This window comes from Setaria italica, chromosome VI, assembly GCF_000263155.2.
Source record: "Setaria italica strain Yugu1 chromosome VI, Setaria_italica_v2.0, whole genome shotgun sequence".
In the NCBI taxonomy this organism is placed as follows: Eukaryota; Viridiplantae; Streptophyta; class Magnoliopsida; order Poales; family Poaceae; genus Setaria; species Setaria italica.
The window spans coordinates 17,110,685-17,126,813 of record NC_028455.1 but is presented as its reverse complement, the minus strand read 5'-3'; the positions used below and the strand labels follow the sequence as shown (position 1 = coordinate 17,126,813).

General features: G+C 47.5%; 1 pseudogene; it reads left to right on the top strand.

The window, feature by feature from the left end:
* The window catches only part of LOC101764382, a 90,987-nt pseudogene extending 75,922 nt beyond the window's left edge, over positions 1–15,065 (top strand).
* The last annotated feature ends 1,064 nt before the right edge of the window (positions 15,066–16,129 follow it).

The following is a 16,129-nucleotide window of genomic DNA, read 5'->3' as shown; positions in this document are numbered from 1 at the left end:
AGGCCGTTGGCCCCAGCTGCGCCCATACCCACGATGCCGCCGACGACGCCAAGACGAAGCGATCATCTCGCAAGCAAACCTCTGAACCTCACAATCCGGCCATCGAAGAAGGGTGAGCTTCTCACCATGAAGAAGCTCGGCGTCATCAGCCAAGATGCTGATGCTGACTGCATCTCCTCGCAACAATTTGACAAATTTCTGTCCACCGCAATGCAGCCACAGCATTTTGCTGCTGTCAGGGATATCTTCCCCATGGCTAATGAGCTGTCTGACGCCCAACTATTGCAGATTGCGGCCCAGGCAGGATGGGTGAGCGCCTGAACGATGGGTGCTCCACTACCGGTCGTCTCCACACGCTATGGAAGCTGCAAATGTCAACGTGCTGGTGTGGAACGATCGTGGCTTGAACGCCCGTTGTCGACGCGACGTCCTACGAGATGTGGTTGCCAAAGCTGGCGCCTCCATTGTGTGCGTCCAAGAGACGAAGTTAAATGTAATCTGTTAGATTGATCTCCTTCCCAATGGGCCCAAAGGCCCATAGGGACCTTGATCAGCGCCCTGATCGGGGGCGCTCACCCTAGCAATGGGTGGTGGGCCCCTGTCGCACTGCGCTATATAAATAGGGTGGGGGACCCGGCTCGGCTCACGAGGTTCGCCGCTGCCAGCCGCCCCACCGACACACCTACCGATCTAGGTTTGCGCAGTAGCGGCGGGAAGCACCACCGCCACCTCACCGGCGACCGGACTCGGCACTGCGCGTCGCTGCCTTGCGCAGACTCCACCAACCGAACCCGCGATAGCCAGCAGCTCTGCTGCTCCCACCTCTAGGGGTGAAGGTACCCCTATCTCTCTCTCTCACTCTCGGCACACACACCAGGAACCCTATGACCCTCATGTTAGTCACGATCCCGACTAGATGTGCATCTAGAGATCCTAGGCAAGGCCCTAACAATGGTATCAGACACCTCACTAGAAGCTCTTCTAAATCGGGAAAAAGAAGTAGATTGGGAAAAAGAAAAGATCAGAAAGAAACAGAAAAATGAAACCCTAACCCTAACCCTAGATCTAAAGAAAAGAGGGACGCGGGGAGACTTACCTGCTGCCGTCCTCACCGTCGCACGTCCACCGACGGTGAGCGGCAAAGGCCGGCTGAGCCTCGGGCTCGCCGGGGAAAAGGTCCACCCGAACCGCCGGCGCATCCGCTCGGGGCTCGGGGGGGCACAACAACACCACCAAAGGACCGCTCGACGGCGGCGCGCCCAACCTCGTGGTGGACGCGCGCACCAGCAAGGGGACCCGCGGTGGCGCCGGCCCTCCTCCGTGGTCACCATGGCCCTCTGGATCTCGATTTTTCGGGAGGCTCGGAGGGAGAATGGGGGGATTTTAGAAAAGAAAGGGGAGGGGGTTGCCGCGGCCGTGCGCCGGCGGGGCCATCCCTCCACCGCCACCGCCGGCCATCGCCGGGCGCGGGAGAGACGGCCCCGCCGCCGCCGCCACGGCGGGCGCTTGTGGGGGAAAGAACCGAATGAGCTAGGGTTTTCCAGGGAGCTGGCCGTCGGCCGGTGTTGATCCGCCGCGATTGACGCCCGACCGTCGGATTTGGACGGGCGGTCGAGATCGTCCGGGCCAGATTCGGCCCAGGCGGGACGCGGCAGCAGGCCGCTTCGGCGGCCCAGGCCCAGGTTGCGGCCTGCTAACCGCAGCCGCGCGGGAGGCCAGCGCCGAGCCATTTTGGCGTGCCGTTTTTCATGGGCCGCATTAGCGGGCCGACGGCGTCGCGAATACGGGCCGAGAGTGGGAACGGACTGTGGGCCGTTTTCGCGGCTGGGCCGAAATACGTGTTTTGCACGGTAACGTCTGATAATTAGTTTTTTCTATTTCCAGAAGCATTTACTTGATGTTTTTTTGCATAGTTTTAGTCTCTAATCTAATTTGAACCAACGGGATAATTTGTATTAGAGATTAATAAAGTTTGTACAGTGTTTTTGCTTCTGAAAATATATTTATTTCACAGTTTCCGCAGCAAAAGTCATATTTATTGCTCCATTTAAATTTAATTTGAACCAACGAGACAATTAAATTTTGTGAGAGCATGATAAAGTTAATTAGATCATGGTGCTGTTATTTTCTAACCAACGTTGTTAATAACTATATCATGATTTAAAAAGTTCTTTTGATGCTTTTATTTCTATTTCTGCCCAACGGTGATATAGTTTTAAATTGCATCAACAGTTGTATGTTTTTTTTTTGACCAACGTTGGAAATAAATCATGCAATTGTTGTTATGATCTCACTTATGGATTGTAAATTTCAGGATCATTCAACTTAATGGCTTGTCTCAAAGAGATACCCATTCTGAAAGGCAACAACTATACAGAATGGAGGAAGAAGATTGAGTTCTCCTTCGTTTGTGGAGAAGTTGACTAGGTGCTGACCACACCGCGGCCACAAGCTCCACAGAAGCCAGTAAGGGCTGAAGGTGATGATGATGCTGCATGGCAGCAAAAGGAAAGGGACTATGCTCCACTGGAGTTGGCATACACCCTTGAAAAAAATGATAGCCATGTGCGTGCAGGAAGAGGACAGACTTAGATCCTCATATGGTGGTTCATTGCACTATGTGAAGGATAACAAAAAAAAGATTGCTAACTCCTCTTTCAAGGCACGAGGAAAAGCTCCTATGCAGCAGAATCACCAAAAGCCTCTCACAGTAGACAAAGATCAATGTCTACACTGCAAGAAAAAGGGGCACTTCAAGAAAGACTGTCCCGACTGGTTAAAGTCAATAATGGCAAAAAGAGGTGAGAATACTATTTCTTTTGTAAATGAATCCTTGTATACACAGTATTCGAAATCTACTTGGTGGATTGACTCAGGTGCAACTGTTCATGTTGCAAATTCTTTACAGGGATTCCGTTCGACGAGGACTACGCAAAGAAGCGAAAGATGCGTTGAAGTCGCAAATGGAGTCCAAGCAGAAGTTGAAGCTGTTGGCGATGTCTCTCTAGAGCTAGTTGATGGTTTCATGCTTGTACTTAGAGATGTGTTTTATGTTCCTTCGTTACACAGAAACTTGATTAGTATTTCCCGTATGGACCATGATGGTTATGAATGTCATTTTGGAAATGGAAAGTGTGCCATTTGGTTCGATAATGCATGTGTTGGTGTTGCCATCCTTCACAATGAGTTGTATTTATTATCACTACGTGAAAAAGTAAATTCTGTGTGTGATGTGAATATGAATGTATCCTCGTCAGAGAAAGAAACAAAGAAAAGAAAGAGAACTCATGAAATATCATCGAAATTATGGCACTGTCGTTTAGGCCATATTTCGAGGGGGAGAATAGAAAGACTAGTCAAGAATGAAATTCTTCCTCAATTAGAGTTCTCAGACTTAGAACAATGCGTTGATTGCATTAAAGGAAAATTTGTAAAGCAAATTAAAAAAGGCGCTAAACGTAGCACAGGAGTTTTAGAGATAATCCACACTGATATTTGTGGACCATTTCCTGTGAAAAGCGTGGATGGCTATGACTTGTTCATAACATTCACAGATGATTACTCCCATTATGGTTACATTTATCCAATTAAAGAAAGATCAGAAGCGCTGGATAAATTTAAGATATTTAAAGCTGAAGTTGAAAATCAGCATAACAAAAGAATCAAAATAGTAAGATCCGACCGTGGGGGGGAATACTATGGTCGACATACCCCATTTGGCCAAGTTCCTGGACCTTTTGCAAGGTTTTTGCAGGAAAATGGCATAGTAGCCTAGTATTCGATGCCGGGCGAGCCTCAGCAAAATGGAGTAGCTGAAAGGCGTAACCGTACACTGATGGATATGGTGCGCAGCATGATGAGTTATTCCACCTTACCATTGGGACTGTGGATGGAGGCGTTGAAGACCGCCATTCACATTCTAAATAGAGTGCCAAGTAAGTCGGTGCCCAAAACACCGTACGAACTATGGACAGGAAGAGTACCCTTACTAAACCACCTACGTGTGTGGGGGAGCCCAGCTGAGGCCAAAGTATTTAACCCAAACATCGGGAAGCTAGATCCCAAAACAGTAAGTTGCCACTTCATTGGCTATCCGGAAAAATCAAAAGGTTTTCATTTCTACTGTCCAGACAGATATACAAAGTTTGTAGAAACAAGACAAGCGATTTTCTTAGAGGATGAAATAGTGAGGGGGAGCATGGTAGCTCAAGAGATTGATCTTGAGGAGAAGCGGGTGTGTGCACCTAATCCGATGATTCAGGAACCATACTTCTCACTACCTATTATTCCCGCACCGATAGTTCCTGAGGTCGTGGTGCAAGCACCTGCTACAGTCCCTGACATTGTGGTGCAGGCACCTGCTGTGATATCACCCGTGGAAACGATGAGTGAAGTTTTGGAACCTGTCCTTCAGGAGCCAACTGAACCCACCATTACACACGAGGAAGAGTTGCAGCAGCCACCTCTGAATAGTGTGCCACAAACAGAGGCACAAAATGTGCCCGAAAGTGAGGGGCCTAGAAGGTCTCAAAGGGTCACAAAATCAGCTATCCCTGATTGCTATAAAGTTTATAATACAGAAGAAGTTCATATAGAAGGTGATCCCACTTCATATGAGGAAGCCATGAAAAGTGTTCACTCATCGAAGTGGCTAGAGGCCATGGAAGATGAGATGAAATCGATGAGTTCCAACAATGTTTGGGAACTTGAGGAGATTCCTAAAGGAGCCAAAACAGTAGGCTGTAAATGGGTCTACAAGACTAAACGTGACTCCAAAGGGAATATAGAAAGGTATAAGGCGAGACTTGTGGCAAAAGGCTTTACACAAAGAGAAGGAATAGATTACAATGAGACTTTTTCTCCTGTCTCATGTAAAGACTCCTTAAGAATCATAATGGCACTGGTTGCACATTTTGACTTAGAGTTACATCAGATGGATGTAAAGACGGCATTTCTAAATGGGGATTTAGAAGAAAATGTCTACATGAAACAACCAAAGGGTTTTATCATGGAAGACAAAGAGAATATGGGATGTCGTCTAAAGAAATCCATTTATGGATTAAAGCAAGCCTCTAGACAGTGGTATCTAAAGTTTAATGATATAATAAAGAAATTTGGGTTTCAAGAGAATATAGAGGACAATTGTGTCTATGCAAAGTTCAAAAATGGGAAATACATTTTCCTAATCCTGTATGTGGATGATATCTTACTTGCAAGCAGTGATATCAGTCTACTGCAAGAGACAAAGAAGTTCTTGTCCTCAAACTTCGATATGAAGGATCTTGGTGAAGCATCATATGTTTTGGGCATAGAAATTCACCGAGATAGATTGAATGGGGTCCTTGGATTATCACAAAAGGTATATTTAGAAAAGGTTCTAAAGAAGTATAATATGCATGCGAGTAAGGCCACACCTGCTCCCATAGTCAAGGGCGACAGTTTTGGAAATTTTCAATGTCCCAGGAACCAGTACGAGATCGATCAAATGAAAGCTCTTTTCTTGTTGCTGAGATGCTAGGAAGCGGCTTCTCCACTTTCGTCTCTCTGCCGGCCTCGGGCACCAGAGGGGGCATTCTGATCGCCTGCAAAAACCCGGACGCCGTGCGCACCTTGTTGCACGCGGGACGTTACTCCATCACTACCACAGTGACGGTAAACGGGCAGGACGCGCCTTGGAGTCTAACAGCGGTTTATGGTCCTCAGCCAGAAGCGGATAAGGTGGAGTTCTTGGACGAATTACGTTCTGTTCAGCAACTCGCCACGGCCTTGTGGGTTATCGCCGGCGACTTCAACCTCCTCCTGCGTGCGTCTGACAAGAACAGAAACAACATAAACCGGTGCAATCTAGGGAGGTTTCGGCGGTTCGTCGATGAACTGCAACTCAAAGATGTTTATTTGCATGGCCGCCGCTATACTTGGAGTAACGAACGAGAGGATCCAACAATGGCGCAACTGGACAGGGTGCTGGTCTCGATGGACTGGGATGCACGTTTTCCGTTTGCCTTCCTTCAGGCCCTCTCCTCTTATGCCTCCGACCACTGCCCCCAGCATCTCGCCACTAATGCTACGTTTACAGTGAAACACCATTTCCATTTTGAGCCTTGGTGGCCGAAACTGCCTGGCTACCAGGACATGGTCACCCGAGCTTGGTCTTCTCGCTGCGCCTCCTCGGATCTGTTTGTCTGCCTGGACCACAAGCTCAAGAATACGGCGAAAGAGCTTAAAAAATGGAGCAGTCGAAGTATTGGCCAAATCAGAACACAGCTCCTCGTAGCGAAGACTCTCATTCTCTGGCTGGATAAAGCACAAGAGCAAAGAATCCTTACTGCTGATGAAAGGGACCTCAGGAAACAGCTAAAGTACAAATCACTTGGCCTGGCGTCCCTTGAGCGAACTATGGCGAGGCAGCATTCACGATTGCTGTTCCTACGGGAGGGGGATGCAAATACGAAGCTTTTTCATATGCACTCGAGCTACCGCATAAAAAAGAAGCACATTGCCAAACTAGAGCACGATGGTGCTGTCGCGCTCACCCAGGAAGACAAAGAGCAGCGCCTGTTCAATCACTTCAAGGCGATCATGGGGACACCCTCAGCTAGAACAGAACACATTGATCTCCTGGCGCTGGACTTTCAGGCCTTCGAGCTTGGTCACCTGGATGCGCCTTTCTCCGAGCAAGAAATCTGGAACACGATCAGAAGTATGCCAAATGAACGAGCTCTCGGACCAGACGGCTTCACTGCAGAATTTTACAAAGCATCATGGCAAGTGATTAAAGGGGATGTGGTGGCAACATTCAACGCTTTCTATATAAATACGTGTGCTCAGTTCAGCCGGCTCAACAGCGCCCTGATAACACTTGTGCCCAAGAAACAAGATGCTGCCTCACCGAGAGATTACAGGCCGATAAGCCTCATACATAGCTTCGCCAAATTGGTGGCAAAGCTACTGTCTAATCAGCTAGCACCTAAGCTACATAAGCTGGTTGATGTCAATCAGAGTGCCTTCGTTAAAAACGCTCGATCCATGACAACTTTAAGTTTGTCGAATAGGCAGTGAAAGCTTTACATCGAAAGAGAAAGGCCAACTTGCTACTCAAGCTAGACATCTCCAAGGCATTTGATACGGTGTGCTGGCCATTCCTGTTGCAAGTGCTCCAAGCACAGGGTTTCGGGGATAAATGGCGTGACTGGGTGTCGGTACTCATCTCCACTGCCACCACTCGAGTTATTCTGAACGGCATACCAGGCAACATCATACACAATGCACAGGGTTTAAGGCAAGGGGACCCCTTATCCCCCATGCTATTCATTTTGCTGATGGAGGTGCTGCATCGCTTACTTAAGAAGGCTGCACAACAGGGGGTTTTGGCTCCCCCGGCTGATCAGGGCATCCACCATCAGTGCTCTCTGTACGCCTACGACGTGGTCATCTTCTCAACACCAAACGTACAGGACGTCATCACAATAAAGCAGGTGCTTGACTTCTTTGGAAATGCCTCAGGTCTGAAAACGAACCTACAAAAAAGCTTAATTGCACCGATCTCCTGCTCACAAGAACAGATCGACAGGATCAGAAATTTTTTCCCTGCAGAGCTAACTGAGTTCCCAATCCAATATCTGGGACTGCCGCTAGCAGTGGGCAGGTTGAGGAAGGTGCATTTCCAACCACTTATCGACAAGATATCCAACACTATCCCAACATGGAAAGCACAGCTCATGAAAAAGGCGGGGAGGTTGATAGTCGTTAAATCAGTGATGAGCTCCATATGCACTCACAGCCTGATCTCCCTGAAGGTGCCTGATTGGGTTTTGCAAGAAATAGACAAGCGAAGGAAAGGCTTTCTATTGGCAGAAAAGGCGAAAGCTCAGGGGGGACAATGCTTGGTTGCCTGGTCAGTTGCTTGCAGGCCATTTGAGTTTGGCGGTTTAGGAATTTCAGACCTTCGCACTGCATCTTTTGCTCTCAGATTGAGGTGGATGTGGCTGAAGAGAACAGATGGACAGAGACCCTGGAAACATTTGTCAAACGACTTTGAGAGGGACAGCAACCTCCTAATTATCTTCCAGGCATCGATTCAGGTTCAATTAGGCGATGGAAATCTGGCCTTGTTCTGGACTGATAATTGGCTCGGGCAATGATCCCCTTTATACTAGCTCCTGAACTTTGCCACATGATCAAGTCTAAGATCAAACGTACATGGATAGCGGCCGACGCCCTGAATGGCAAGAGATGGATAAGGGACATTGTCGGACATGCTACAGTACAAGAGTTGTCCCAATATGTTCAGCTTTGGCATGTAGTTTCTGATGTCGAGCTACGCGTCGGAGTTGAAGACAAGGTCTCCTGGAGGTGGGAAAGTTCTGGGATTTACTCAGCACGCTTGGCATATAGAGCCTTCTTCCTCAGCTCGACGACATTCCCAGCAACTAAAGCTCTGTGGCGCGCATGGGCTCCCCTGAAAGTCAAGTTCTTTGCTTGGTTAGCACTGTGAGAACGCCTGTGGATGGCTGCACGTCGCAAGCGTCACAGGATCTAGAATAGCGACGATTGTGCACTTTGTAGCTAGGAGCCTGAAACGCCAGAACACCTCCTTGCACGATGTACCTACACTCAGCAGGTGTGGTTGGCCGTCAGCCAAATAATCGGCATTCAGAATGTCCCACCAGCTCTGAATGATTCTCTGATGGAATGGTGGATACAGAAGTGAAACAGACTCAATGCCATCAAGACAAGAGGCCTCGATTCAACGTTCATGTTGGTCTCTTGGAAGATTTGGAAGGAAAGGAACGATCGAGTCTTCGCAAGGGTGACGGAAAAAACCCCAGCGCAGCTAATCGAGGCGATAACTGAAAAAGCCCTTCTCTGGTGTGCAGCAGGGGCGCGTTGCCTCGCAGCTCTTGGGTGGCATGTTGCTGCTACTAGTTAGGAGACTATTCTCCAGGATTTTCTTTCCTAGGGTGCTCGAATTTTGTATCCGTGTGCGTGCGCCCGGTTGGCCCACGTTGTAAAAAAAGTTTTCATTCTCTTCTTGATGGAATGATATGCAGCTCTCCTGCGTATTCTAGAAAAAAAATATCTGTAGGTATTTGTGGCGACCACGCCCAGGCATGTTTTTCATTAAGACGTGGGACATATATGTAGGTATGAATTAGGATTGTATAGAATTCGCTTGTGCAGTAATGTAGTTTTCTGTATTTTTCACTTGTAGCTAGGGAAGTTGGGATGCTTCCGTAGGTCTTTTCTGTCCCATCCTATGTCCTCTGTTTTGAAATCCGAATCTGTTCAATTAAGGGGTGTTTGGGAGGAGGGGGCTAAATTTTAACCCCCGTCACATCGAATGTTTGGACACTAATTAGGAGTATTAAACCTAGACTAATTACAAAACTAATTACACAACCTCTAGGCTAAATCGCGAGACGAATCTATTAAGCCTAATTAGTCCATGATTTGACAATGTGGTGCTACAGTAACCATTCTCTAGTGATGGATTAATTAGGCTTAATAGATTCGTCTCGCGATTTAGCCTAGGGGTTCTGCAATTAGTTTTATAATTAGCTGAGGTTTAATCCTTCTTATTAGTGTCCGAACATCCGATGTGACAGGACTAAAGTTTAGCCTGGTATCCAAACGCCCCAAGTTTTTGTGGCGACCCAATGATCCAGAGAATCAGAGAAAGCAAAAATCGCATCCCTACTCATAGCTTACTTTTCACTGCAGTTGGGGCAGACCATACTTGACAAGGGATTTCTTCACCTCTTGGGAGAAAAGATGGGGGGTGGGGGGGGGAATGTGATGCTTATTGTTGCTGAAAAGATGATAAACTAATTGTTGGAGCTCTTAACCTTATTGGAGGTGATACACTGTTTGACCGGTTATGGGGATGCCTGCCAGATGCTTACTTTCCCAATTTGCATTTTGATGCTTGCTATTATCAGGTAATTTGCCCATGTTTTAGAACCATATGTTTGGAACAATGTCATTATATGGTTTGCTTATAGAATAGTGATATTGTCCAGGCGATTGAAGCAGCCATAGAGTTAAACCTGAGTAAGGCAGAGGTAGGTGCTCAGGGAGAGCACAAGATCCAGCGTGGTTACCTCCGAATGACAACTTACAGCTGCCACTACTTTTCAGATCCTGGTTTTGCGGCAGCTATTGGAAATTTTCTTACACATGAGACCGCTCAGGTATTTTCATGTCGATATTTTGAACCATTTTCTCGCCAAAACTATGTGATATCAACCTTGCTGTCTTTGTTGTACTCACTTCTATGTGTGCTGAAAATAATCTTTTGTGGACGCATATACAACTCTTTCATCTGAGTGCATAGTATATGTAGTTAATCAGTGTAGTTTTGCCATCCACATCCAATGCCAAACTCACCCTAGATTGAGTACCACATCTGGCACCCTTAAATCTGAAACTTGTCCTGCTTTAGTTTCAATATTTTCCGCTACATTCGCCTCACATTCTTATGGGCCGATCGGGTGCTCTAGTGTACATCATCATCCCCAATTGTTGATATACACACACAAAAAAAGAAATTATTACCTCAGCAGTACCACTTTTTGGAGCTAATGCTACTTTATGTTAGCCGGTGCTGAGTGTGACTAAGATTAGGACATCTTAGTAAACACGCATTGACTTTAGCAGTAGTTTGTTATTACCATATATTAATGCATAAGGCATGATATCTTATTTTACCTTTTTCTAGCTTACTGTTGATAAGTTCTATTTTTCCCCCCAGTGGTGAGTAATTGCTGACATTACCAGTGTGGTGTTTATTTTATATCAGACTCTCCTTTTCTTAAAATACTTAAGGAAATGCAGTTTATTATGATGGACAGTTTGCATACCTTTCTGCCTTTTCCTGAAACTCCCAACTAATATTCTTGGTGTTAATAATACCAGGTTAAGCATGTTATTAAGATCCTTCATGATTCCGGTCCATACAAGGAAGACACACTGAAAGAGTGCTGCTCAACAAAACAACGACCTGTAGAACACAGAAGGGGCTTACTCTTTGCATACTGTTTTATAGAATTAGCATCTTTTATGTAGCAACAGGAATACGTGTAATCCCATTAAGTATACCAAATTATGAATCCCACATTTGTACACTGCTAGGAATGTAAGTATTTAACATGTAAATCCAAAAGGCACGAAAGGTCAACATCTAGACCCAAACATTCTGCGATATTGTGCATCTCTGCGTCAGAAATGCTTTCTGGGCGCTATTACATCAGCCTTACAGGAACCTACCCGTTGAGTTGGGAGCTATAGCTATACTTGTTTCTACTTTTCCCAACATTAGGATCTGATGCTTCGTGTATATTGCGCTCTTTCTAATGGGATCTTCCCCATCAGGAGGATCATCTGAACTATTAGTAGGAAATAGGTGAGCAGTTCGCATCATCCAAGAGGATATGCAGGAAAGAAAGGTTCAACGTCGCATCAGCATATCAGACAAGATCCAAGCCCAAAAGGACGTCAGATATAACGCACTTACTTTATAATACTAAGTTATTAAATGGAAGTCATTTTGTTTTGTCAAAACTTCTCTGACTTTGATTAAATTCATAGAAAAATACATAAATATCTACAACTGTCATTTAATCATGACACGTTAGTATCCTAAATTTCATAGTACCACGCTAGTAGGCTCAGCATATTAAAAAGAAATAAATGTTTAAAAGTCTTTTAAAATTGCTATAGTACATTAAAAAACCGAAGCCACAAAACTAGGATAAACTATTAGAAATGTTTGAACCAGCAGGCGTAAAATAATGCGCTATATCAGTTCAGAAATCATTGCCGGGTGAAGTAACGCTACATCTGGCATCGTTAAATGTGAAAGGGCGCCCAATGTGAATCTTGTTCTGATAGTACTTCACGTTATGATTGGCTAATGCGTCTCTGCTGTGCAGATTGAGTGCTCTATGATGGCTATTGCGTCTATGCTGTGCAGATTGAGACCCCGTTTGGTTCCCGCTGCTTATTTTTAGCACATGTCACATCAAATATTTAGATACTAATTAGGAGTATTAAACATAGACTATTTACAAAAATCCATTACACAGATGGAGGCTAAATGGCGAGACGAATCTATGATGAATTAATTAGGCTCAATAGATTCATCTCGCCGTTTAGCCTCCATCTATGCAATTAGTTTTATAATTAAAACATATTTAATCCTCCTAATTAATCTCCGAATATTCGATGTGACACAGACTGAACTTTAGCTCGAGGAATCACGGGGTGCTCTTGTGTGTGTTTGGTTCGCCTTTGATTTCTAGCCTGGCTAGCTTTTTAAGCTTGGGCATGTCTAGCCTGCTTAGCCCAAGCCAATAGGCCATTGTTTGGTTGGAGTGATTGCCCAAGCCTGAATAAGAAATGGTGTATTTGGTCATCTGGTTTTGCTGCAACAGAATCACCTCATCTTTCAACCGGAAAGTTTACCACCCCCCGCCGCCGCCCCTCCTTTGAAACATTTCATCGAACACGTGTGGTGCATGGAGTTCGGTCTGGTGGTGGCGCGCGCGTGCGGTAGGGACGCCGAAGAAAGCAGGCAGCATGGCTGCGGGATGGCGCATGCAGAGCTCCCGGAGGCTACGGGCGGAGTGGTGGCCGGCGGGAGCTTCGGCGAAATTCGCATGGAGGTCTCCGTCGAGCTCGGGCAAATCCGCCTCCTACTTGACCGCGCCACCTTCACTCCATGGCCGGCTTGCACCTTTGCCACACTCGCCGTGCCCTGCTTGCTGCCGTCGTCCTCCTCAGTCGTCACGCACCGAGCCCAGCGGTCTCACGTCATCACACCCCAAGCACTGGGAGGTGACGGGAATGGCAATCGGGTGCTAGCCAAGCCAGGCTCGCTGGAAACGGACGCCCACAGCGTTTCCAGCAAGCCAGGCTGCGGGCTGGTCAGTGGTCTGGCGAGGACTGGCTAAAGGCCCAAAACAGGAAACCAAACAATCTCAAGGTGGCTTCCTGGACCATGGTTGAGAGTTAGGCATCTAACCAAAGGGACCCCTTGTGTACAACACTATGACCACGAAATCGCGTGGACAGAGGATTTGTTGTTGCCTTTCATCGGTCTTATTTTTCAGAGCTATGAGCTTGCTCACCCTTTTTAGATGGTCACCAATATCTCCCTCATCTCGCCTCAAATAAAGGAGGAGTTGCATCTTCCCAATAGGAGAGCCCACACCAACTGTCACTCACCGAACAGCTTCTTCCACGGTGTGCCTTCGCCGGCCTCTTCCACACCGTGCCATGCCTCGACGTCCACGGCGAGCCCATGCTGCAAATCTCATCCGACGAGCAGGGGCCGCAGATCCGTGGTCGATGTCCACGGCCAACCACCGCCTTCGTGCCCATGGTGGTTAACTGATTGGCGTCACCATCCACCACAGGCCACATGAGGTGGTGGAGGTTCGCCATAGGAGGATGTCAACTCGGACATTGGATCCACCTCTAAGCATGGTGGAGCAGAGCAGCGAGCAGATGTGGAGCCATGCATGGGCTTCCAGGTTGCGGTGGCTATGCGCAGATCGGCACCGCAGAGGTAGCGTTGGAGAGGGAGGAGGTCATGGTGGGAGAGAAAGGGACGAGTGGCGGCATAGAGAGATAAATGTGAAGAGAAGCTACTGACATGTGGGACCTATATGCCAAAGTGTATATTGGGATTGGTGTATTGGTGATCTGCTGAGACAACTCTTCAATAATCCAAAAAAGCAATATTAGTAATCACCAATACCACCTTATTGAGGATAAATTATTGGTGAGCTACTAGAGATGCTCTAATGCTACTCAATGCTTGCCGATCCACATACAAAATACTCATTCTGTTATTAAAATAGTAAATATGTGTTGGCTATAGCAGGAGATTCTTAATATTCTGGATTAATCCAGGAGTAACATTTTTCTAGGGTTGTCTAATTTGGAATTTTTTTCAACTTTATCATCAATTTATATTTTTTTATATTTAAAAATTGACAATACTAGACTCGTTTGAAAAATATTTTGATAATATATAATTAATTCATTTAAAATTATGTTTTTTTAGATACTGCTAATCAAAGTTTGAAGAATTTGACTAGGGCGATAGATGAACTTATATTTGTGATTAGAGAAAGTAGCTTTCTTTCTTTTTAAATATCAGGTTAGACATGTCGTTGAAGTGTTACTCTTGCATGATTCTGGTCCATACGAGGATGAAAGGTTTAGCATGTGTTTAGTTGGAAGGTTGAATCGGGTTGAACCCGTTTTTTCGAGTGTTTGGTTCAAATGGTACTGGGTTGTGGTTGTCCCATAGAGGAAATATTCTGACCAGAGGCGGGTTCAGCCTGCCCTTCCAAATCGGAGAAACCATGGCGACCCACTTCTGGTGGCTGCGCGAAGTCACGGGGAGTGCGAGGGCGGAGCGAGGGAACGGGGAGCAGCGCGGGAACGCGGAGCGGCGCCGGCATTTGCGCCGGCACGGGGAGCAGTGCCGGCGGCTTCACAGGCGTGGAGGGAGCGACGCTGGCACGCCTCGCGGGCGCGGAGGGAGGTGTGCCGGCGACCTCGTGGGTGCGGAGGGAGGTGCGTCGATGGCATCATGGCGCAGACGGAGGGGCGCCGGTGGCCTGGGGGGTGCGAACAGAGGGGGAGCGAGGGAATAGAGAGCAGCGCCGGCGTCCGCATCTGCGCGAGGGCAGAGCGAGGGCACGGGGAGCGGCGTCCGTGCGGCCACGGGTGCGGAGGAGGAGCGGTGGCGGCATGCGCATCGGAGGGGAGAGAGAAGAGCCCAACGAAGAAGAGAGGGTCAGAGGATGACGTGCGGGCCCCGTGTCTGTGTCCCATCCCATCAGCCCTTCAACCAAACAAAAAATATGGAATAAACATAACCCTCTTACCAAAACAAGAAATAGATCCCATCCATTCCTAAAAACAGAAATAGGTCCAATCCATTCCTAAAAACAGGGTTAGGTCCAACCCACCCCTTCTGATCCCTGAACCAAAGATTCCCCTTCTGATCCCAGAACCAAAGATTTGCATACGAGCAAGACGTTGACGTGTAGAAGACTGAAAAGTGACTTGCTGTTTGCATACTGTATCGTAGCAGTTCCCTTTTATGGGGGTAGCAACAGGAATATGCCTCCACAAGAAAGTGCTGTTTAAAGATGGCAATGGGTAATTACCCGCTGGGTATGTGCTGCCCATACACTTACCCAAAAGAAAATATTTTACCCCCTAATTTACACATACCCACGCACGGTACCCTTAGAGCAACTCCAAGAGGCTGCTAATCTTACCCCAATATCTTTTTTAGGAAAAAAGAGAGAAAAAATGAACTCCAACAATCCACCTAAACCTTCCCTAATTTTTTAGCGACGCTAAAAAACAGCCTGCCACCGCGTATATTTTAGCGTTGGCGTTCCTCCCCCAATCCTGATTCCCGCACGCCCGCGCGTCCCTTCCGATGGGCCCAATACGATGACGTGGCCTGTGTTTGAAATATTGGGGGCTATTTATTAGCGATCTGCTGTGGACTAATATGTTTTTGGGGGAAATTTTTTTTAGGAGAACCCCCAATACATAGTTTTGGGGAAGAATTTTTTAGGATACTTTTGGAGTTGCTCTTAGGGTGTGTTTGGTTTGGAGACGAGATGGGATGGGTTGGTCCTATCCCAGTTTTTTCATAGGATCGTCCCGACTCGTGTTTGGTTGAGAAGGATGGGTTCGTCCCCATTTTTTTGTTTGGTTGGAGGTACTAAAGTAGATGGGACGACCACCGTTTTCAGCTTTTGTTAGCTACCGTCAGCGGGCCCCACCTGTCATTGTCACGAGTACATCTTCCTCCGTGTGACAACGGCCAGCCAGGGGAGGCCGCCGCGCCGCGTGGGGAGGTCACCACGCCAGCCCTTGGCACCAGCCGCGCCGCCTGGGGAGCACGCCGCTTGTGGAGCTCCGGCCCCTTGCCGCGCCGCCTGAGGACCCGCCTCCGTCGGCCTTGTGCCCCGGCCGTGCTGCCTAGGGTCCCGCCCCCGCCCGCCTCGTGCCCCGGCCGTGCTGCCTAGGGTCCCGCCCCCGCCCGCCTCGTGCCCCGGCCGTGCTGCCTAGGGTCCCGCGACCAGCGGCGAGT